At 43.3% G+C, this 21,803-nt stretch overlaps 1 protein-coding gene and 1 long non-coding RNA gene across 4 annotated transcripts in view; one reads left to right on the top strand and one right to left on the bottom strand.

Annotated features, from left to right (window-relative positions):
- Window positions 1-1,162: 1,162 nt before the first annotated feature.
- On the bottom strand, window positions 1,163-7,223 carry LOC118973558 (uncharacterized). Its single transcript, XR_012121467.1, has 3 exons — window positions 7,091-7,223; window positions 6,084-6,135; window positions 1,163-5,537 (listed from the first exon to the last, which is right to left on the bottom strand). It is a non-coding gene; the product is annotated as an uncharacterized lncRNA (long non-coding RNA).
- Window positions 6,632-21,803, top strand: part of STON1 (stonin 1) — a 59,479-nt gene continuing 44,307 nt past the window's right edge. For 2 of the 3 annotated variants that reach the window (XR_012121442.1, XM_073213409.1), the window contains exon 1: window positions 7,306-7,369. The gene's annotated coding sequence lies outside the window, so the exon portion shown is untranslated. Of the gene's footprint in view, window positions 6,679-7,305; window positions 7,370-21,803 lie in introns of those variants that run through there. The other variant, XM_073213416.1, reaches the window with a different exon arrangement.

Below are 21,803 nucleotides of genomic sequence, written 5' to 3'. Positions count from 1 at the left end.
CAATAACTGTATCTCATTGGCACTATAGCTATTCCCCTTTTACAGATAGAAAACTATGGCTTGGCAGGGCTAAGCAACTTGTCTGCAGCCACAAAGCTGGTACACAGGCTAGGATTCAAATCCAGGCTAGTCTGATTGCAGAGCCTGGATTCCTCACTGCTGTACTATGACCTCTTCAGCTGGAGACTGTTCCTTCTAGTTCTGCAGGTGCTGTGTATTTGGAGGCTACAAGAAAAACTCCAGCACTTCATTCAACTTTCCCTTTTCTTTCAAACAGCTTTTAGTTAGTGTTTTGGGCTAATGGTCCTCGCACAATGTTTGCCTTTAACATGCTTTATTTCTTCTTTGACCCTTCATTTTTATTTACATATTTATTCCCTGTTAGACAAACCTTCCTAACTGCCAAACTCTGAATTTAATATATTTATGCCATGCTGCTGCCCCTTTCTTCTAATCCCCTTTCTAAACAAATTTTGTGATTACTTCTCTTTTTTAAAAGGAATTTTCTAACATACACCAAAGTAGAGCAATTAATATAACCAATATCTCCCCTTCTTTTATTATGAGCACTTTGTAAATCTTGTATCTTTTTCCCAAACTTCTTTTTTTTCCTGGAGTATTTTAAGGCAATTCACAGGCATGTCATTTCACCTGTAAATGCTTCACTTATGCATTCTTTTGTAAAGGTGTTCAGCAGTGACTTCTACATCTGTCTTAACCCATTTCATCATTCATTCCACAAGTGTTGGGTGCCTGCCGTGTGCTCAGTGCTGGGGAGACTGTGATAAGCAAAACAGACATGCTGGCTGCCCTCTTGAGAGCTTGTAGCCCACTGGTGAAACCACAGAGTGATCACATTAATGCCTAATAACAAACTGTCATATGTTGTCCATTCTGCCTTGGGATTGTCTCAAGGCAGCAAGTGAGAGAGAATTCGTGAAGGCTGTAATTTGTAAAAAACTAAATGTATTTTTACCAAAGTTATTAACTTAGAATCGAGCTGTTCTAAATGGTTATTACAAAGAAAAAAACAAAGCAAAACAAACAAAAACAGTCCTCTGGTCCTCCCCAACCCCATTTCACGCTCCCTAGAGTAAACCACTTTCACTCCCTGTTTTGGTACCTATCTCCGTATTTCCAAATAGCATGGTAACTTTTGCTTTGCCTGTTAGGCATTGTAAATTGATTTCACAGTTGAAGATGAACATTTGCTTCTGTTTCATCTGCCTCCCTTCCCCACTACTAATATACACTTTCTTTTTCTGTCTGCTCTTCAAACTAATTTCATCAACATTTTGGTTAGGTCAGTATTTAGTATATAATTTATTGTGATTATTCAAGTGCTGTTGGTAGCTGAGTTATGTAATGTACTATGATTACTTTTTCTTTCCTGTATAGCTGTTTGTTTTCCCTGTAGGTCATAACTGTCTTAAAGAAATTATTTACTATGTTTTCTATGCTACTTTAGATCACTAATTTGTTCCCACATTTTCTCCCAGGTGTATAACTCAGTGTGGTCAAATTCAATGGGGTGTTCAGCCAACGGAATCTTCAAGAAGTCTCTCCCAGAGTCCTTCAGGCCTGCAGGCTATGTTGGTTGATCTCTAGGCCTGTGGTATTGCTGCTTTCTGGGGATCTCCCTTCCTCACCAGGCTGAGCATCAAGAGTCTCCTAAATAGCCCCCTCTCAACTTCACAAGCCTTTCCAGTGACTTCTCTACCCCTTTACTTGCTGTCGCAGCCCACTTCTCAAAAGACTTGCTTATTCCATTGAGGCAACTTATGGCCTGGAAAATGAATGGTGAGAGGTAATTCTCAGTCTAGGCACAGAGCAGGGACTCAGATAGTTGCCCAAAGTCCACATTGGAGTGAAAGCATAAAAAGAAAAAGAAACCAAAAAACTTTCAGTCATGTATTGCTTCCTGGAGAAGGTGGGATTTTCAGAACTTACTGAAATGACATGTCCTACTTTCTCCTGATTATATACTATATGATCTTTATTGAAAATGAGGAAAAGCATCAAAAACATACATCTCTTTTTGTAGTGATTCAGCTGTTAACATTTTTGTTTATTCCTACTCTTTTTCCATGCATATATGAAATATGTATTTTTAGTAAAAACTGGAATTATGTTACAAGAAATACCAAATGAGGTAAAAGTGGCTCTTTAAATAGTAAGCTTGGGGGTGGTGTTGGTTAGCTGGTTGCACAGCTCTCTGGGGCACTGTTCACATGTTCCATAGCAGGCCTGAGCTAGGAAAGGACCCTCCAGACATAGCTTGAGAAACTGATAAATAGCATATGTCTTTTTATATCATTTAAAAATATCACCTCCATTATCCTGTTACCAGAGATACTGCTCACTTTTCAAAGCTGATAAAACTGCATTTTCCATTACTTTTGGTAAGAACCTAACTCACAGTTAAGCTAACAGATACTTCTTAACAGCATGACCACTGTCCAACTTCATTATCCATTAGAATAAAACAAAACAAAAACTGGGCTGCACTATTTCCAAAAATGAGAGAAAAAAAATAAGTAAAATGAAGAACCAATTAGCTAAGGAAGCCACCAAAGAAAGTTGGAACACAAGGCTTTCTCCAAATGTCCATGAATTAAGCTGCTTTTATAGTAAAAATCCCCAGACGGAAAAATATGTGGTTTATAGTTTTGCTTTATGTAGCATTAACTCTGAAAGTTTCTCCCAGCTCTTTAAAAGACTTCAAATTCCTATATAACTTTAACTTATGAAGATAGCAAGTTGGATAATGATGGCCAAGAAACCATTTGGCAGAGACACACTGACAAGGAGTAGTCTGTTCTGTGGTAGAAAAGGCAGCCTCTGTTCTTGGCTAAGGGCCATGTTCTGAGACACTATGGTGATAAATGGAAAGCTTGTCAGTAGACAATTGCCTGTGCTTTAAGTTTTTAAGCAGTTTAGTAATTAGCTCCAAATTAGGAAATTAACTGACAATCAAAGCTCTAGAGCAGGAAAACCCATTATAGCTTTTCCAAATCTTTAGAAGAAAAAGTTGTAGAACATTATAATAACTTTTCGTAAGGCTAGGATTAGAAGAATTGACTCCTACCTGGAAATATGCTGGAGGCTATTGTTTGTGGATGTAGGGGCTCAAAGGCACCTCCCTCAGGGAGAAACTTTGTGTTTGTTTTACTAAGAGCTTTAATGATCTCTGAACTCAACCCCACCGCACCCTGAACACCAGCGGAATAGCTGAATGGTGACACCTCATAGGTCCAGGAATAGAAACCACACTGTTCAGTTCACTAACAAATGTCACATTTTGCTCAGATGCTAATGAATATTCTTCCTCTCTTCAGCTTTCCTGTATTTCTTGAGACCAGTTGTGGTATTAAACTGTCAACATATCTCATATAGTTATTTTCATGTATGCTGCCTTTGGAGTGGTGACAGATGCTGTGAGGCAGGAACCAGCCTTATACTTAACTGCCCCACAGTGCCTACTGGAAATGTCTTGTACATAGTAGGTGTTCACAAATATCAATTGGATATATTTTAGGGAGCAGGCTGAGGCACCAGCCAAATGTAGGTCAAGCCATGTCTAACAAAGTGTGTCGCATCTACAGTAAAAAGGATGGCCAATCTTGGGCCATTCGGAATTAAGTGATCATCCCCCTAAATATCATTGACTTCAGTTAGCATTCCTTGTGAAGATGTGGGCTTTTTATTTATCTCTGGAAATTTCTATCCAGAGTATTCAGGTTTCCTCATGGAAAAATTTCTTTTAAAACAGCATGTTTTTCAAATATCATGCCAGAATGTATCAGGTACCTAAAATAGTGATTTTTTTTTTCCTGTTTCACTTTCACGTTTGTGGAAACCATCTACTGGGTAATATTTTTTTAAGGGTCGTTTTCCAAAAGCCCTCTCACTCTATCTTGAATGAATATTACAATACAGAGAATTGTTATAAAATTTTAGAGAGGGAATGTTCTTATCAAGAATTATGGCTAAGCTTGTCCTAAATCTGAAATCCTTACTTTTCCCAACCTTTGAAATCAGGCATTTTTGCAAACTTTGAATATATGTTAATTGATCTGGACAGCTTCAGCTGATTGGAGTTCTGAAGAATTCCAAGTTAATCTACCAGGTCATTTCTACAGACACTTTGGGGATGCCTTGTGGTAAACAGTGTGGAAGTTCTAAATGGTTTTTGTGAAAAGGCTGCCAGAAAAGGGAAACCTGCTAATAAAAAGGAGAACGATACAGTCTGAAGTCTACTAATTGTAGAGCAAAGAATAAAACAGGTGCTGGAGTAAAATGAGGTCACAGCTGGCAGTGGATAGCAGTGATAACTTACTGAGGCCAGGCTGAGCTGTTATAACCAGATTTTGATACAAAGGGGCATTGCCAGAAGAGTCCTCTGGAAATACGTGGTGGAGTCATAAGAAATAAATCTGCATTGATTTAAGTGGCAACCTTTGGGAAACACCGATTCACACAGAATGGGGAGGAACTGACCCTTGCAAAAGATACATTGGTTTTCATCCAGATGTATTTGGTCTTTAGAAAATTATGGCTCTATTTGCTTTGCAGAAGTGTCAAAGTGTCCAAAAGAGATTTATTTCACTAGGTGGGTTACCTACTAATGAAGGCCATACTGCTTATGCAAGGATGATAGATTTAAACAGGTGTACTCAGAACTCTATTTAAACACAATGATTGCTATTTGTCAGGTGTATTGTTGTTTCCTGTATGACTCTTTTCTCTAGTTGTTACCTGTGTCATTTTCTGAGATGGGCTGGCCTCCCTTGAAGGTCCAGTGGCTGGACACAAGACATAGTAGGTTCAGTTTGGAGCTTCAGCCAAAATGCCTTTTTCTTCCTTTTCTCTACTTCCCTCTTCCTGTGTCCTGCTTACTCTGCACCTTTCTCAGCTGCTTCTTACCTGAAAGCTGGCTCAGGCCCAGTCCCTGTCTAGTTCCATAGAAGAGTCTGCAAAGTTACCAGTCAGTTTTCTCCCTGTGCTCCAGGCTCCCTCTTGCCCTTCCTCAACCCTTGACCACCACTGGGATGGTAGCTGGAGGAATGAGGAAGTGAGGAGGACCTGGTGCCTTTTTCTGTTTGTTTAGGGTGTCACAAGCATAAACACAATTAGAAATTTTATCTGAGAAGAATATCCTGAAAAGGATGCTGTGTGACTTCAGGCACTATGTGCCCTCTCTGAATGTCGGTCTCCTTCCTCATAACCCTCAGTGCAGATTCTTAACACTGGCTGCTGGCTGAATAGGGTACTGAACATCTCTTCCATTTCACCAAGGAACGCCCAGATCAGAAACAAGACTACACCTGAAAGAGCATTTAAAAGAATCACATTGCTATGCAAATGCCAAGAAGTGTTCAAGCTCATTTCCTTCCTATCATCAGGTATGGCACTTCCAGTTGAGATGTTCACCAAGGCCTCTCTTCCCAGATAGTCCAGCTTTCCGACTGTTAAATCAGTATTCCTCAGTTGTCATTTTGAGTCCACAAGGATTAACGTGCTTACTGTACGCCAGGCTCTGGGAATACAAAAGTGAATAGGACACCACTAGAATCAAAATACATCTTCGCTTAAAAACTTTAATGGATTTTCTATTTTCTGCTTTATGTCCAGTACCACCTTCCCATCCAAACATTTCCCACCTACCCTAAGCCTTCCAGTCTTGCCAGCCTTCAAAGCACCATAACCTAGGGCCCAGAATACCCTGTTTTCTTCCCATGAGTCTGTTCAAACCCAGTTGAAACCTCCCACAGTGGGATTGGGTGCCCTCCAGGGGAATAGGCACCAGCAAATCTTCTCCATTTCATTCTGACTAGCTCCTAATGAGGAAGCCCAACTTGGGGAAGAGGCTGAGATGCCAAACAACTTGCCCAGAGTCACCTGCTAGCAGGTGATGGAGCAGGGACTAGAAGCCACTCTTGTCACCTCTCCTGGGAGGACGACTTCCCTTCCTCTCTTCTGTACTCGACAGGCAGCACACAGGAGGCACCTGTAAATCTTCCCTCCTGCTCCATCCACACAGTTTGGCTCTTCAAAGACATCCCGTGTTCCCCCGGACTGACCTAGGAAGATGAAGTTCCATCTTAGCTTGTGATCAAGGCTGGCTGGTCCCACCTGAAGGGAAAAGAGGAGGCACTGAATGGAGGCTTCAAAAATAATGTTTTAGTTGTAATCACAAAAGAGAACAACAAAAAGCCAATGAAGCAACATGGAAAGCACTGCCACAATGCCCTGCCCCCTTCCCTCCAAATACCCCACCACCCAGAGATGACCACAAGGTTCTAGGGAGGGCAGATTGGCCTCAGACCTGCCAAGGGTTCCAGCCCTCTGTTTCAAAGGGCAGCAAAGGTCATATACCCCACTTTTGCTGGAGGGAGCACTCTCCCGGTCCTGGGAGCTGGAGACTCAGGAAAGATGTGTCAGAGGGAAAAGGATGGAGAACCGGACACCAGAAAGACGTTGGGGGAGACCCAGAGAGGAAAGGAGAGAACTGGAGCTCCGGCAGGGGCAGAGCAGGGGGTGGGGCAGGGGCACCAGAGTGCCTGCGGAGTGGCCGCCCCCGCCCCGCCCCTCCACTGGGGCCCAGGGCCCTCCCCCTCCTCTTCCTATTCCTGCTCCTCCGGTGTGGACGGCGGCCGGCGGCGGAGCCCCAGCAGTGTGAGTGACCAGCCCCAGGGAACAGACGGGGAGGCATGGGGAGCCCCCTCTCGTGGATGGGGCCACCCCCAGTTGGCTGGGAAAGTTTGCGCGCAGGAGTTCGGACGCTCCCGGGTCGCGGACATCCCCCTGGGCTCGCTAGGCGCGCGGCGCGCGGTACCACGTCTCCCTCCACCCTCCTTCCTTGCCCCCAGGGGTGCCCAGGGCCTTCCCCTCCGCCCCCCGACCCCGGGCTGCTGGGACCTTGGTCCGGCTCTAAAGAGAAGGAAAACTCAGCAAAAAAACCTCCTAGACTCAGGTTTGAAGGCGGGGTCCGCGGCTCCAACAAACCCCTGCGCACTCCCTGCCTCCCGACCTGGGTCACCAGCGCCCGTCCTCAGTCCCTCCCCCTGGGGCTCTGGATCCCCCTCACCTCCAGAACTCAAGCCTTCCAGGTCATCCCTGGCTCCTGCTGTTGAGGCTGCCGTTTCCCGCTTCCCCCAGCCCCCTTTCAGGAGAGGCTTGTGTATGCCAGGCTCCAGCTACAGCTGGTGTCTCCAGGCCGGTGTCCCTTCCAGCGCTAGAAGGTGGCGGCCCAAGCCAAGGGGCCTCGGCCTCAGCGGCCTCCACACTTGCCCAAACATTTCTTGCAGGAATGCCGTTCGTGGGGCTTTGGTGTTGGATCCCTGGGCCCACACCACAACTGGACCTTGTGAGTCCAAGGGGAAATTAAATATATTCCTCCTTAGTGTTTTACTATTTCTGTTGGTCTGGCTTCTTTTATTAAAAACCTCTCTAACTATGCTTACTTCCAGTAATAATACTTCATGTAATTAACCTAACTCTGAAAAAAAAAAGCCTGGAAAAAGTAATAAAATAAAAGAAGGTAAATAAAAAGAATGCTTGCTAAAAATGTGCAGAACCTGATCTTTGGAAAGTTAAGACTTCATTCCACACTTAACTGTTTTAATGGGAGATGGGAATTCTGTATAGCTTGTTTTCAGACTACCCCCAGACAGGCTCTTATGGCCTCCTCCGGGGCTAGATGTTTAATTTGACACAAACCACAGTGTTTGTTGGCATTCCCCAGCTAGCATACTCTGCATTCTCTCCCCTTCCTGCAGCTCCTCCATCTCTCTCCCAACTCTCCCATCCCACTTTCTCATAAACAGGGGTTGTGAAAACAAGGCAATGGAAGAGGCTAAAATGAGCAGGATCACAAAGAAAAAGCAGCCACACTTATTTTAATCCTGAAGCTGTTCCCTCAGCTTTACTCTGATTGGGTGGGAGAGTGTTTAGTTCATTTGTGTGGTTTTATGTCAGCTCTCATTATGGTTGAATCAGTGTTTCCATGACAGGCTTAGTTCTCTGGGTGCTTAAAAGGAGAATGTTAATTCTCAGATGGGTCTGGGCAGAACAAGCTTGGAATTTGGAGGGTTTTCTTTTTTAAGGATTGATCTGGGTTTATATTGCAAGCCTTTGCCACTTACTCAGAACTGGAGCAGCAGGAAGCGAGGAATGGGGAAGGGGACAGCCTGAGCTGGGGTTTGCTTCCACATGACCTAGGAAGAAAAAGCTCTAAGGAGAGCTGTGTGAGCAGGCTTGCAGGGGGTGTTGAACTTGTATTGTTTTTAGGGAGAATGCACTTCTCAAGAATTTTAGCCATTCCCATTTCTGTATGAACACTAAATGTGGTTGTAACAAATGTATTAGATCAGGTTTTGAAAAATCTGTCAAAACAGGTCAAGGTATTGAACTATGTGGAATAATATTTTTTAAAAAGTAGATTTCATTGGAAATAAAGGAGTCTGTTTTTTAAAGGATGTAATTCGTTTTCTTCACTGATTCAGTTTGATAGTTCCCCACTAGTATGAATTAGTAAGGTTTTACTCTCAAAATATCATTGATAAGTAATTATTGCGACCTCCATTCAAATAGAAAGCTTTTCAGTTTTGAGTTTGTTTGGCCCTGTTGCTTAGAAAAATAATGCACTCAGATAAAAATCTTCAGTCTCTTCCTCTTGCTTAGAATTTTTAATAGTGTATTTAATATCCTAGAAGTCAACCTTATACTGTTTGGAAAGAGATCCCTTTCTGCCTTGTTCAGCCTTTGCACTACCTCATGGAATATTGTTAAACTGGGTGGTTCGCCATCAGTCAGGAGGGCTTTCTCGGCAATCCCAGATGCTGGAGTTGGGACAAAGGCCAATAAGGTTCCTCTGACCCAAGGAGCAGGTGATCTGGATGGTGAGATGAAGGCTGCATCCCCAATTAGCCAATAGACAGCAGCCATTTATCATCTGAATGGGTCATATGAGTTAGAAATCCATGAAGTGTGGACCCTGCAAAGACGGAAGGTGAGCAAGGGTCATTAAGGAAGAAAATAACCTAAAGGAATACAATGTGGCCTTTTAAAATCATATAGTACAAGAATATTGAATTACATAGGATAAGCTTAGGGTATGGTGTTAAATTTTAAAAGCAAAGTATGAAATTTTAAAAGCAAATTATGCATATGAAATTATATGCATTGAAATGGATGGTGGGATTATAAGTGCTTTTGTCTTTCTTTGTGCTTATGTCTATTTCTCAACTTTTTCAAATATAGTATTAGCTAACATTTATTGAGTATGAAACATTTACAAATGGTATTTCATTTAAAACTCTTTGAGGTAAGTATTTGTTATTATTCTCATGATATAAGATTCAGAAACTGGAATCAGAAGGGTTACTTGCCAAGATTGCATGGCCGCTGCATGCTAGAATCAAATCTTGAATTCAGGTCAGTGGCCAAAGTCTATGCATGTCAGTTGTTACTGACTACCATTTCCCTGCACATATATTATTACTATTTTAATCATAAGAAAAATAAGAAAAGGAAAGGGAAAGTATTTTGTACCTTGGGGAGAACTGATATTTTGATTAATTATGAAATGCCTCTGTCTTCCATCTCCTATGGTCACTTCTCTTTGGAAGTCCTTTGAAATTACTCCAGATGTAGCTAGAGTTAGCTTATCATCTCTTGGGAGCCCTCTGCTCCCACAAGAAGTATCCAGAATTTCTTGGAGCTTTCCAGCCAGTGTGGTGTTCCAGGAGCTCCATGGGATTCTGGAGCAGTTCTGGTAGAAGGCAGGATTTTTAAGGTACATCAAGCAAATTATGTCTTCAGAGTTCTGCTAATAGGAGCTTCCATTGTTCTTGGCCTTGTCAGGGAAGTGTGATGGCTAGGGAGACACAGGGAGAGCTCCCAGGCTCCTGTTCACCTCACTTACATGTTTCGTGGAATGTCACCATGGGTAGGCCAAGGATTTTCCATGCAACAGGGAAGAAAGAAAATAGCTTATTGCCTCTCAATACTTTTTACTGTGAAATTATTATTGTTGTCTAGTGGTTTAGTCCCACATTGTGTATAGTCCTTCCTATCTCTGCAATTAGTCATTATTTTTGTTATTTCTACTTTCTTTCTTTTTACAGTCAAAATTTATTTAAATTTACCAATTCCTTGTTGCCTTACATATCCCTTCTGTGTTAATTTTCTTCATATTGATAATTTTTTCAGTGAGAGTTTTTGAGTTGTAGTATCCAGTCTTGTGGGTATTTTGGTTTTGTTTTGTTTTGAAAATGAATGTATGTCACCCATAAAAGATAATTTATCAAGATGTAGAATGCTGGATAGATGTTTTCCCTCAGCCCTTTGTAACATGATTCCATCTTCTTGTCTCAATTGTTCCTTATGAGAAATCTCTTTCAGTTTGTTATTCTCTTGTAGATAATCCATTTTCTCTCTTGGAGATTTCTGTCTGATTTTTTTGTCTTTTGTGCTCTGTCTTATGTGTCCACGTAGAGTCTATTTTTATATATCTTGGAATTCAGTCTGTTTCTTTAATCTGAAGATGTATCTCAGTTTTCGGATCTAAACGTTTCTCAGTTGTTTTCTCTACAAATTTATTTTAAAATAATTATCCAGGACTTACCATGTGTCAGAAATTCTTCTAGGTGTTAGAGCTATAGGAATAAACATAAAAGATAAAAAAAGCCCCTACCCTTATACTGAGTTCCTCATATTCTGTTTTCTCCTTCTGGAACATCCAGTCACCTTCTCATATTATCTTCTGTGTCTTCACTTAGACTTCTCTTTCTTACTATATATCTCTTTATCTGTCAACTGTATTCTGAGTGATTTTTTCAGTTCTGTTTTCCAGTTTTTATGTTTTTCTTCAACTGCATTTAGTTTTACTGTTCAAAACATCCATTAGCTTATTTTTTTAATTTAATGTCTAAATTTTTTATTTCTAGCATTTCTGCATTGGTACTTGAATCTGCCCATTCTTTTTTTTTTAAATGGTCTCTTTGCCTTACAATTTCTAGTCCTTTTTGTATCTCTTTCAACATTTTAAACATACTTTTGTTTCCTTACTATCTCCACTTTTGACTTTATTTCTGATGAGTCATTCCCTCTTGTGCTCTATATTTTCATCAGGAGTTTTTTTCCATAGAATCATTTCTACATCCTAATGAAGCAATTTCACATTTCTTCTGCTGTTGCTCTTTGGGTTTTACCCATTCTAACTTACCCTTTTTGTGAATTTCTTGGCACATAGTTCCTGTAAGATCTGGTTGTATACATTTAAACCCTGTTCTCGCATTGTGGTATAAGCCTGGGCTTCAAAAATTTTTAAGTCATTCGTTTTCTGCTTTTCTCCACAGCAGATGACAGGCTTTTGTGTGGTTTCCTCAGGTTGGCAAATGATGTTCCTTTAGACCTATTTCACCTATAAATCAGTCCTTTGTAACATGCAGCTTATGTAAGTGCTTCACTAAGAGCTCCTGGCACAAGGTGGCCATCACCTGGACTCCCGTCACTGCATGACAGTCATTAAAATCTCAGCCTCCAGCCATCCAGTCCTCTAACTGTTCTGGATAGTGCCATGAACCCCTTGGCTTCAGCTCCCACTCTTTTATCTAACTTTGATTTCCCTCTTTATTTTTGATACCGGGAGATTTGATACCAGGAGATTTCTATGTTTTTAATACATTTTTTGTTATATTTTTATTCAGTGTTTTTAAGAGTTTGGATTAACAAGGATAATTTCTTGTCAACCCTAATAGATCATATTGACTGAGGTTTTTAACTACTACTTTTAAGGTTTAGATTTAGATATGTGTTATTTTGTTATGTGTAAAGTAGAATACAAGTAAATAAATGCATATACATCAATCCCTGGATGTGAAATACACTGCTGCTGAGTGAATACAACAGAGAAGAGCCCTGAAAGTACTATGTGTTAACACTGCCACCACAGGAGACTGTGCCTCCCTGGTGTGGTGTCTTATTCTCTGACCACATGCTTTCAGCCCAGAAGAGATCTGAATTTCCCAAATATACTGTTCCAGTCCCCAAGTGCTGTCTTTCAGTTCTCTGTAGTAGATTAAAATCTTCCCAAGATCAGCCAGCATCCTAACTCACATTATGTTGAAAGGAAAACAGGTTCCTGTTCCATTGGGTCGTGGAGGTGAGGTTCTCTCTCTGCAAGTGTATGTTTACTTGAACAGTGTAGAGAAGTTTACACTGATTGATGCTCTATTTGTGGCTGACAGCATCTCTGGGAATGTTGTTCAATACCTGTGAGACTGTGTATAATGTTTAAAGAAATCTATAGAAACATATCTTTCCCATACTTTCTCAACAAACCATATTCTTTTAAGGAAACCAAATCAGCAAACATCCTTGGTCTTCTCCTCTGGGCCTCACATCAGTCCCATGTGGTAATGGAAAGAAAAGGACCTTGAAATCAGGCAAATCTGGGTTTGAATCCAAGCTTTGCCAGTAACTAGGTATGTGGCTCTTTCAGTGTGTTCAGGCTTCTATAACAAAGTAGCACAGATTAGGTGGCTGATGCACAACAAAAATCGATTTCTCACAGTTCTGAAGACTTAAAGTCCAGTCCACCACTACTGAGGGTGCTGGCATGGTTCTGGTGAGGACCCTCTTTTGGGTTGCAGATGGTCCCCTTCTCTGTGTGCTCACACACGGAAGGGGTGAGCTAGTTCTCTCGCCTCTCTTAAGGCCATTAATCCCATCATGAGGGTTCCATCCTCATAACTTCATCTCCTCCCAATCCCCCACCTCCTAATACCATCACCTTGGGGGTTAGGATTTCAACCTATGAATTTTGGGGGGACACAACATTCAGCTCATAGCAGTGGTCTTGGGAAGTTATATAACATATCTAAGACTAATAAAAAATGAATTAGTAATAATAAAATCTACCTCAAAAAGTTTTTCTGAAGATTAAGTATGGTAACAGGAAATAAAATGGACCACCAAGTATTGTGTATATGTTAATGCCCAAAATGTTAGTCTCCTCCCATCAACTTCCCTCCCCCACTCTGTTTCTTTTGAACCAAAATTGTGCTTCAGAAGGTTCTAATCAGAGAGACTTCTGTGGGGAGGCCACAGGTATACCTCCTAATAGCTCATGTTTTCTTGGTAATCAGTTTAGATTTCTCTTGGATGAATTTCCTTAACACTTTGGATTGTGCCAGCTATTAGTAGCCCTCCCAGCCTACTACTTGATCTTTCTATAGAATAATGATGTTTTATTTAAGAACCGTGGTCCTCTTAACCAGAAATAACTCTTTGCTTTATTTGCTTGTGCTCTTGTCCTTTAAGAAGGTAAAAACCCTTCATTCCATTATTGAAGATAACATTTCACATGCAAAGACCCCAGAAAGAATATATGAAGAGTAAATAACAGAACCACTTCTGGGACTAGTTTTCTCAGGGGGGTCATGAAGACCTTAAGCAACTGAGGGGTAGTTGGGGGTAGGGAATTGACAAAGAAGAGGCCGCTCTAGTGGGTGGAAGAACTGAAGGTATTCCTTGAGGATTTCATAAGATGTAAAATCATATTTTACAGCAATTCCTGCTCTGTGGAGCAATTTATCAGGGCACTGTGGAATCTGTACTTGGCCCAGAGCTTCTTGCAAGTCTCTTATCAGAAATAATAATAATGATAGCTATGACTATTCTTAAATAGAGGAAACAAAACATAATTGGAATTATGGATGTGCCTGCATATAAATATCTGTGGCTTGGATAGTTTTTCCAAACAAAAATAGCTTTTCCATTGCAGAGCCAAGCCAAGAGTTTCATGAAGCAGCATGAAGAATCTAATCAAAAACAGTCATGGCACAGAAGTTTGGAAACGAGGCCTCTGTTCATCCCTTTGAACCCTTTTTTTTTGCTTTATCATGGTAACTCATATTCAGGGCCAATTTGGAGGCCATAAAAGATGGTAACTGATGCCACAAACCTTGTTTTTGTTGGCTTCAGTTTAGCATTAATACAAACATAGAGAAATATTTTAATCTATGTCTTTACAACTGAGAACCTCCTGTTACTTGTTTGTGACTTGAAGCAGAACCTCGTAAATTTTGTGAAAATCCCCGGTGCCCCTGCTAGTTGTGGCTTCAGTGGAAGGTGCCTTGTTGGGGTCATTCTAAGTAGGACACTGGTGTTCAGGTGCTCCTGATAATCAGAAATTATCTTGGGAAACAGGAGTGATCAGGCTTTCCTGAGAACTGGGTGATAATATCAGAATCCTTCAGTTCCATGATGGCTCAGACTTGCCTCAATGAGCATTTTTTCCCCATAAGGAAGGAAATTATGTTAGGCCTGTGACCTCATCGTCTTTATCATTTATCTGGGACTATAAAGTCCCAGTGTGTATGGCTCTCTACCACATGTGATGGTGTTTACCCAGCTTTAAACAGTCCCCTGCCTGTCGGGATCTGCCTCCTCCCCGCCCACAGATTCCCTCCTCCCACCAGATGCTCCTGCTTAACTGCGCACACATGCCCATCCACATGCACACCCAGGCTTTGGCTAGCTGTGTGGGAACCTGCAGTGAACCCCAATGCTTGTGTCTGCTTGTTGCCTGTCTGGCCAGAGGGGACACCTTTCCCGGATTCTCACAAGGGTGCTGTATGGGCCACTCCAACTGGTGTCAGCTCTGGAGACAGAGCCACAGAGGCACAGAATTAGCACCACCTGAGGCAGGTGCTGTCTCTCCATCCCTGTGGAGAAACTCTTCCTTTCCAGGAGAGCAGGAACTTTTCTGTTTATCTTGTTTCTGCCTCAATGGGACTTGATTTACCCTTGCTTCTGGGACCCTAACCTTACTTTGTAGGACTCGTCCACCCCACCCCCTCTTGATATATGTGGCTCATGCAAGCCACTTACAGAGCAGCTGCTCTGTGTGAGGCTCCTCCACATCATGATTGAATGTGGTGCTACAGCGGACATCACTCCTCTGCTGTTTCTGAGTCACTGGGGAGAGTGAGGGAGGTGACATAGTTTGTAAAGCTTTGGGGAACTTTCCCCGTGCCATGAGAGAGGTATATGAAAAACTGTCTCGTCTCTCTTCTTATATTTCAGACTTTCAAACTTTCAGATTTTAAAACTGAATGTGTGTAGGCAGGAGCCACCAGGCTCAACCCTGGTTCCTTTCCTGCATTCCTGCCATAGGCTCTTACCTGGTTTCCCAGGCTCTTACCTGGTTTCCCTGCCTCTAGCCTCAGCGCCTCCACTGTTAGCTTTCCTGCTAAAATTCTGATCTGCTCATTTTTTAAAATTCTTTCACTGAACCCTGTTGCCTTTCGGATAAAAATCAAACTCCTTAGCATGATACCGAAGGGCTTCTGTACCTTACTCTCCTCTCTGCCTCATTCACCACATCCCCCACGTTAACTCCTGGCTGCAGCCAGGGACTCCTGCCTGCAGAGTCAGGCTCTCTCCTGCCTCCCTGCCTCGGCACACACACTCATCTCTCCCTAGTCTCTTCTGCCTCATCAATTCCTGTCAGCCTTCAAGACTCAGCCCAGAAGGCTGCCTTCCTGAAGCCTCGTCAGACCACCAGGACTAGCAGCTTCATCCCCTCCAGCGTAACTACAGACACTTACCACCATCACGCTCACTGATCATGATCAAGCATCTGGCTTTGGGTCCCCACAGTACCCTGCCTTTGGTTTTACCATGTTAACAAAACTGGAGAATTGTCCTTGCTACACAGAGAATGTTCTGGGTAGTGGCCTATGACCGCTGTTTCCTTCACTAATAGGCAGCATAGTGTTAAGAGTGCCCAGGTATCATTGTTGAATCAATGCGTACATGCATGAAAGAATTAATTGCATGCATGAAAGAATAAATTCACACACATGTGCTGTGTGTTCACACCCCCCAAACTATGGATCCCTATGGGAAGCTTACTTCAAATTTTATGGAGATTATTTGTAAAGCACATAGTTGGTGCTTAGTAAATGCCCACTGAATCAAGGAAAGAATGAGTGCACATCACACAACCTATAAAATTTACTCCAAAATATACCGTGAAGAGAGCCACAGACAGCCTCACTACCTTTTAACTGCTTTAGAAAGAATGTGAGCCTGAAAAGTCAGCTCTGTCACCTGAATGAATCCTTTTACCTCTGTGGATCTCTATGTCCTTCTCTGTCAAATGAGGTGCTAGAAAATATATTTAATGCCTATTGAACATTCTAGGCTTAATCTTCATTAAAAGTCACAAAGTCAAATGACTAGCTGTTTTCCATTAAGTGGCAGGAATTTGGAACTCTAATTTTTTGTTCTTATTATGAATCTTGTTCATGGCAAGCCCTCAGCACAGGGCAGAGCAGCAGAACCAAGACCAGGAGATGGACCAGAGTTTGTCCAAAGTGAGGCAGGAGGCCAAGACCTAGTTGGAAAGCAAGCACAGAGCTAGGGAGCATGGCCCATGGCGGTCTGGGGTCAGAGCTGGCCGAGGTAACTGGGGGAGGAGCGCCAAAGGGGGCTGGTAGTGTGCTGCAGGGGTGCACTGGGATTGTGCCCCCCTCTCAGGCAGGTCTGTGGGAATACCCCGTACAGTCATACCACCAGGACTAGCAGCTTCATCCAGTTATCTGCAGGAAGATCGGGGAAAGTGTACAGACTTAGTCTTTGTCCCTTCAGAGCATAGATGGAAGCCGGGAGGAGCTTTATTTGGGGTTAATAGGAAGCAGGAGAGTTTACTCCTGTCCAAGTGATAATGAGATGAACTCACTCAGAAAGTAATGTGGTCTCTGTTACTGGAAGAATTTACACAGCAGCTGGGTAATTCCTGAGCAGGGATGTGTTAGAGCTTCCTCAGCTGTGAAGGGTGGACTAGATGATGTCTAAAGTCTTTTTCTGATTCTAAGACAGCCTATGCTTCCCATGTCCTCCTGAAATCTTTTTTTAAAATTTATTTATTCATTTTGTTATCATTAATCTACAATTACATGAAGAACATTATGTTTACTATACTTCCCCTTTCACCAAGTCCCCCCCCTCACAAACCCCATTACAGTCACTGTCCATCAGCATAGTAAGATGCTGTAGAATGACTTGTCTTCTCTGTTGCACAGCCCTCCCTGTGCCCCCCCCCCGACATTATACATGCTAATCATAAGGCCCCCTTTCTTTTTCCCCACCCTTATCCCTCCCTTCCTACCCATCCTCCCCAGTCCCTTTCCCTAAATCTTGTTAAAGGAAACACTTCCATATTTCATAACCCTTCCTTTTGTGATGTGATTTCAGCACACCCCACAGTCCTGGTGACCAGCCTTTGGGAACTCTTTAGTCTTTGTCCCCCTTAAAGTGGAGCACCCTGGATTGAAAATCCTGTGCCAGGAGGTGGCCTGGCGAGGGTCTCTCTAGGGACATTACACAATTTTTACAGGTAGTGGACCTATGAATTCCTCATTTGTCTTCTCTCTCTGAGCTGAGCTGTGAAAGCAAACAGCAGTTAGCCTTGGCTTCTTCTGGTATGTCTTTTGCTGTCTCAAGTGATGGACAGATTCCTTTCATCCACTTTTCTCTGCTGGAGTGGAACTTTTGTCTGTATGGCAAATCTTCTAATCCAGACACTGACACTGAAGCTTGGAGGATGCTCTTTGTACTGGGAACATCCATGGCATTCTATCCTTGCCTTCTCATTTCACCCTATATGTTTTCTCTTTTCTTTTCCCATTTTTTCCCCCTTACATTTTTTTCATCTTTTTCAACTTTCCATGTCCCACTGAATACATTTCTACTTGTGCAATGTTTTTCTTTTCAGATTCTTTGCCCTCCTAGTATCCTGTTGAATAGGAATGTGGATAGCTTGTCAGCTCCATTGTGCATATGAAGAAAAATGCCCTGAGAGGTTAAGTGATGCGCTTAATTTACTGGCAGAGCCAATGAGGCCAGAAACGGGTTTCCTGACTTCTGTCCCAGCCCCTGCCCTGGAGATCACAGTGCATTTGCTCATAGGACTGAAGTCACAAAGAGCATCAGACCTTTTTCTGTGTGTGCATCCACTGTACCAAAAGAATTTACCCAGAGATCAGTCCTGGCGTCTAGACACTCACTGTCTGAGACCATACTGAAGTGAACTAATAAGAGCAACAACTTACAGAGCACTGCATACTTTTCAAAGAAACTTTCCAGTCCATCACCATATATGATGCTCCCCATAGCCCTTCAAGGTGGAAGAGCCCAAGTGAGCCTCATTTTGCAGGTGAAGGTCCCAGGTTAGTCTGAGCCTGAGGGGGTAGGGGGTAGAAGAGGCCCTGAGCAGACATGTCGGCTCCTGGTTCCCAACTCTTCCATGTGGCTGTGCTTCAGGAAAACCAGGAAAAGGGAATAAGTTGCTTCCATCTGGTATCAAAGATAGTGGAGACCCTCTGGGTTGATGTAAGGTTCTGGGTTTGGTAGTTGGCCCAAGAAGCAGCCTCATGCCATGTTTGGAGGTGGGAGCTGGGCCAGGGAGCTGAGGTGGGGACAGGAGGGTGGGTTCTGCCTGTGGAAGTCAGGCTGGCTCCATCAGGTTGGGAGAATATAAGGCCAGACGGGAGGGATGTGTGCAGGCTCAGAGAGCTGGTTGTTGAGACTTGTTCTGCCTCCTGAGGAGAGAGTGGCCTTTGAAGGTCTGCTAGATACACTAGCTGGGGATTCTGAAGTGTAGAGAGTCCTGCTCTCCCCGGAGGAGCGTGCTGTTATAATCTGGCTTGTTTGGCCATTTATGCAGCAGGTATCAGCAAGCACCTACTGAACATAAGTAAATCTCTAACATTTGTGATTTTTCTTATGAGGACTGTGTGTGTGTGTGTGTGTGTGTGTGTGTGTGTGTGTGTGTGTGTGTAGATATATATGTATATATATATATATATATCTGTATAACTATATGTATATCTATATCATCTAACATATTTATTCTTTTTCATACCAAATATTCATTCTTATTCACTAACCAAACTGTGAAAATACAATGTATTTTCCTCAATTAATGGATTAGCAAAAGGTTATTGGTTTGCTCAAAGTACTATAGTTACTTAGAAGCTGAACAAATCCAAAATCCATGTTTTCTGAGTTTCCATTGGTGCTTGTAACTTCTTTTCACTTGGTAAGCAGTTCTTAACCTTTGAGGTGTATGCTTTGAAGAGAAATAGAGAAAAACATCTTTGTAGTTACTAATTAAGGTTTCACTTTATCTTTAGAGGCTGGGAAACCTAAATACAGAGTTGAAAGGCAATGTGAACTTCCTTTGTTAAACCCCAAGGGGGCATTTGTGTGGCTGTCATTCAATCTTTTGAGTCAACCAGGAACAAGACCCCTCCTTAGATTTGGGATTAGTATCGGTTCTCTGTGCATCCTGACCTGCGTCGGGCACTCTGGTTATGTGGAGCAGGAAGACTGGGTGGGATTTCCTTGGTTAAGTGGTTGTGGGTGAGAGGGCTGAGGTCATAGTGCAAGCAACCTGGGTCCTCCTGCAGTGAAGGAAGGTCACTGTCCTGAAACTCCCTGGGCTCGAATGTGTACCTCAGCTCGTAAAGTCCCCTTCTTTACCCAACAGCCTATACAGTGGCCAAGGGCGGAGCCCCCCAAGCTCTGCCCTTGCCCCTGTAATGGGCAGATGAGGTCCTACCACCCCGAGCCCTGGGAATTGGGCCCAACAAGCTGAGCAAGGCTTATTATCCCTAAGAGGCCTCATCCTATTGTCTCAGGGTGATGCCCACACACCCATCCTAATGGAGCCTCCTTCCTAATGGGACCTCCTCACCTCCAGATGCTAAAGCCCCTGGTAGGCTTTCTAGGTTGGGGTGGGTGTTTGATGGAGACCTGAGCTTCCTGGGAAGCCTGACAGGAAAAATACCCTTTTACTGCTGTCTCCCTCTTCCTTTCTAGTCAGAGCAGCTGCTCTCCTGCACTTTCCTTGGCACAGTTCTTGTCCTGCCAAGGAGCCTGTAGGAACCTCTGAGATGAGTCAGAACCCAGTATCAGTGTCAGGGTACATTTGTCATTCACTCACCAAACACTTATTAGGCCTATCAGCCTGCACCAGGGCAAGACACCTGGGCAATTACAAGATCCTGCCAGTCCCTGTCCTGGGGTTGCTCCCAGTCTGAAATGGAGACCCCAGTCTGCTGTGACGAGTGCTATTGGGAGTATCCAACATGGATTCCTGGCCAGTCACATACTGGGGTTAGTGCCCTGTGTCTCTATGTTTCCGCCAGGTTCACTGGGTGCCTTGCTCAGCTGTCCCAGGACTGCACTGCCCCCACTCCCACTATCTGCTGCTGTGGGACAACCACTCCAAAACTGAGAGGTTTTCACCAGTAGGTGAATGGACAGACACAATGTAGTATATACATACAAAGCAGTGTTCTTCAGCCTTAAAAAGGAAAGGAGTTCTGGCCCATGCTTCAACATGGATGAACCTTGAAGACAATGCTAAGTGAAATAAGTCAGTCACAAAAGGACAATATTGTATGATTCCACTTATATGAGGTCCCTAGAGCAGTCAAAATCCTAAAGACAGAAAGTAGAACGATGGATAATAGGCATTGGGGTGGGGGAATGGACAGCACTGTTTAATGGGTACAGAGTTTTAGTTTGGGAAGATGAGGAAGTTCTGGAGATGCAAAAGTTCACATACAGTGTGAATGTACTTAATGCCACAGAACTGAACACTAACAATGACTAAAAGGATGAATTTTATGTTTATGTATATTTCACTGCACACAAAAAATGTGGAGGCTTAAAACCACAATTTCATATTCTCTCTCCTGGTTTTGTGGGCTGACTGGGCTCAGCTGGGTGGTTCTTCAGGATCTCTCAGGTGGCTGTAGTCAGATGGTGACTGGGGCCAGAGTCACCAAAAGCTCAAGTGACTGGCTGGCCAAGCTGTTGCTTCCTGTGGCTCCTCCAAGAAGCCTGGGCTGCTTATGTGTTGGCTCAGGGCTCTCACAAACAGCAAGTGGCTGCTTCTGGGTTGGTTTGGGTTCATGCCCAGAACTGTCACTGTCAGTTCTGCCACATTGTATTAGAGTGGTGACAGGCAAGCCCACCCATAGTCAAAGTGGGGCATGGGGGTGGGGAATGGAACCCCCTCCCCCGCCATCTCAACAGCGGAGGAATGAGGTGATTTCAGAAAAGCATTAGATGGGAGAGACTGTTGTGGCCATCTTTGGAAAACTTCTAGCCTGAAACATGGTTGCAGGAATCCTAAAAAGTCTGGAAGGAAGGGATCTTCAAAAAAGCATATACTTCTCTACAGATCCCTTTTAGGAAAATTCACCTTCACAGATTGCTAGAGTTTGACGGGTGCTTGGAAATCACTTGTTGTAGCTTACAGAGCCAGAGAGGCAGAGCTGGAGCAGACCTCCCGAATGCTGGCCTCATGGCTCCCAGGCTGGCGCACAGCTGTGGGGACTTACCCAGAAGGACCTTTGTGTGCTGTGAGCCTTAGTGCAGAGGTCTGGTGGAGATATGGGTGTGGCAAGGGAGCAGAACCCTGGGTGGCACCCAGTGGAGACACGCCAGCATCTTGGGGTCTTACTGGGCAGGGCTTTGCACAAGGAGGCTGGGAATCTCTCATTTAAATGGGGACTTGGAACTGGGATGAAGGAGGTCAGCCAGCCAACAGGCTGAAGCACCCCAAGTTGGCTTAGAGATCTGTAAGTTTAAATATAAGCTAGTGCCCATTGCTGAGAATGTCAGTTGGCAAATCCATTCATTTGCATCCACTTACACATTTTTAGTTAGACTTTGCTCTAAGTGCAAAAATCTTTGTTAAACCATTTAGTAGC

This window comes from Manis javanica, chromosome 1, assembly GCF_040802235.1.
Source record: "Manis javanica isolate MJ-LG chromosome 1, MJ_LKY, whole genome shotgun sequence".
Lineage (NCBI taxonomy): Eukaryota > Metazoa > Chordata > Mammalia > Pholidota > Manidae > Manis > Manis javanica.
Note: the sequence above shows the minus strand (reverse complement) of the source record. Positions and strands in the feature narration are given on the sequence as shown.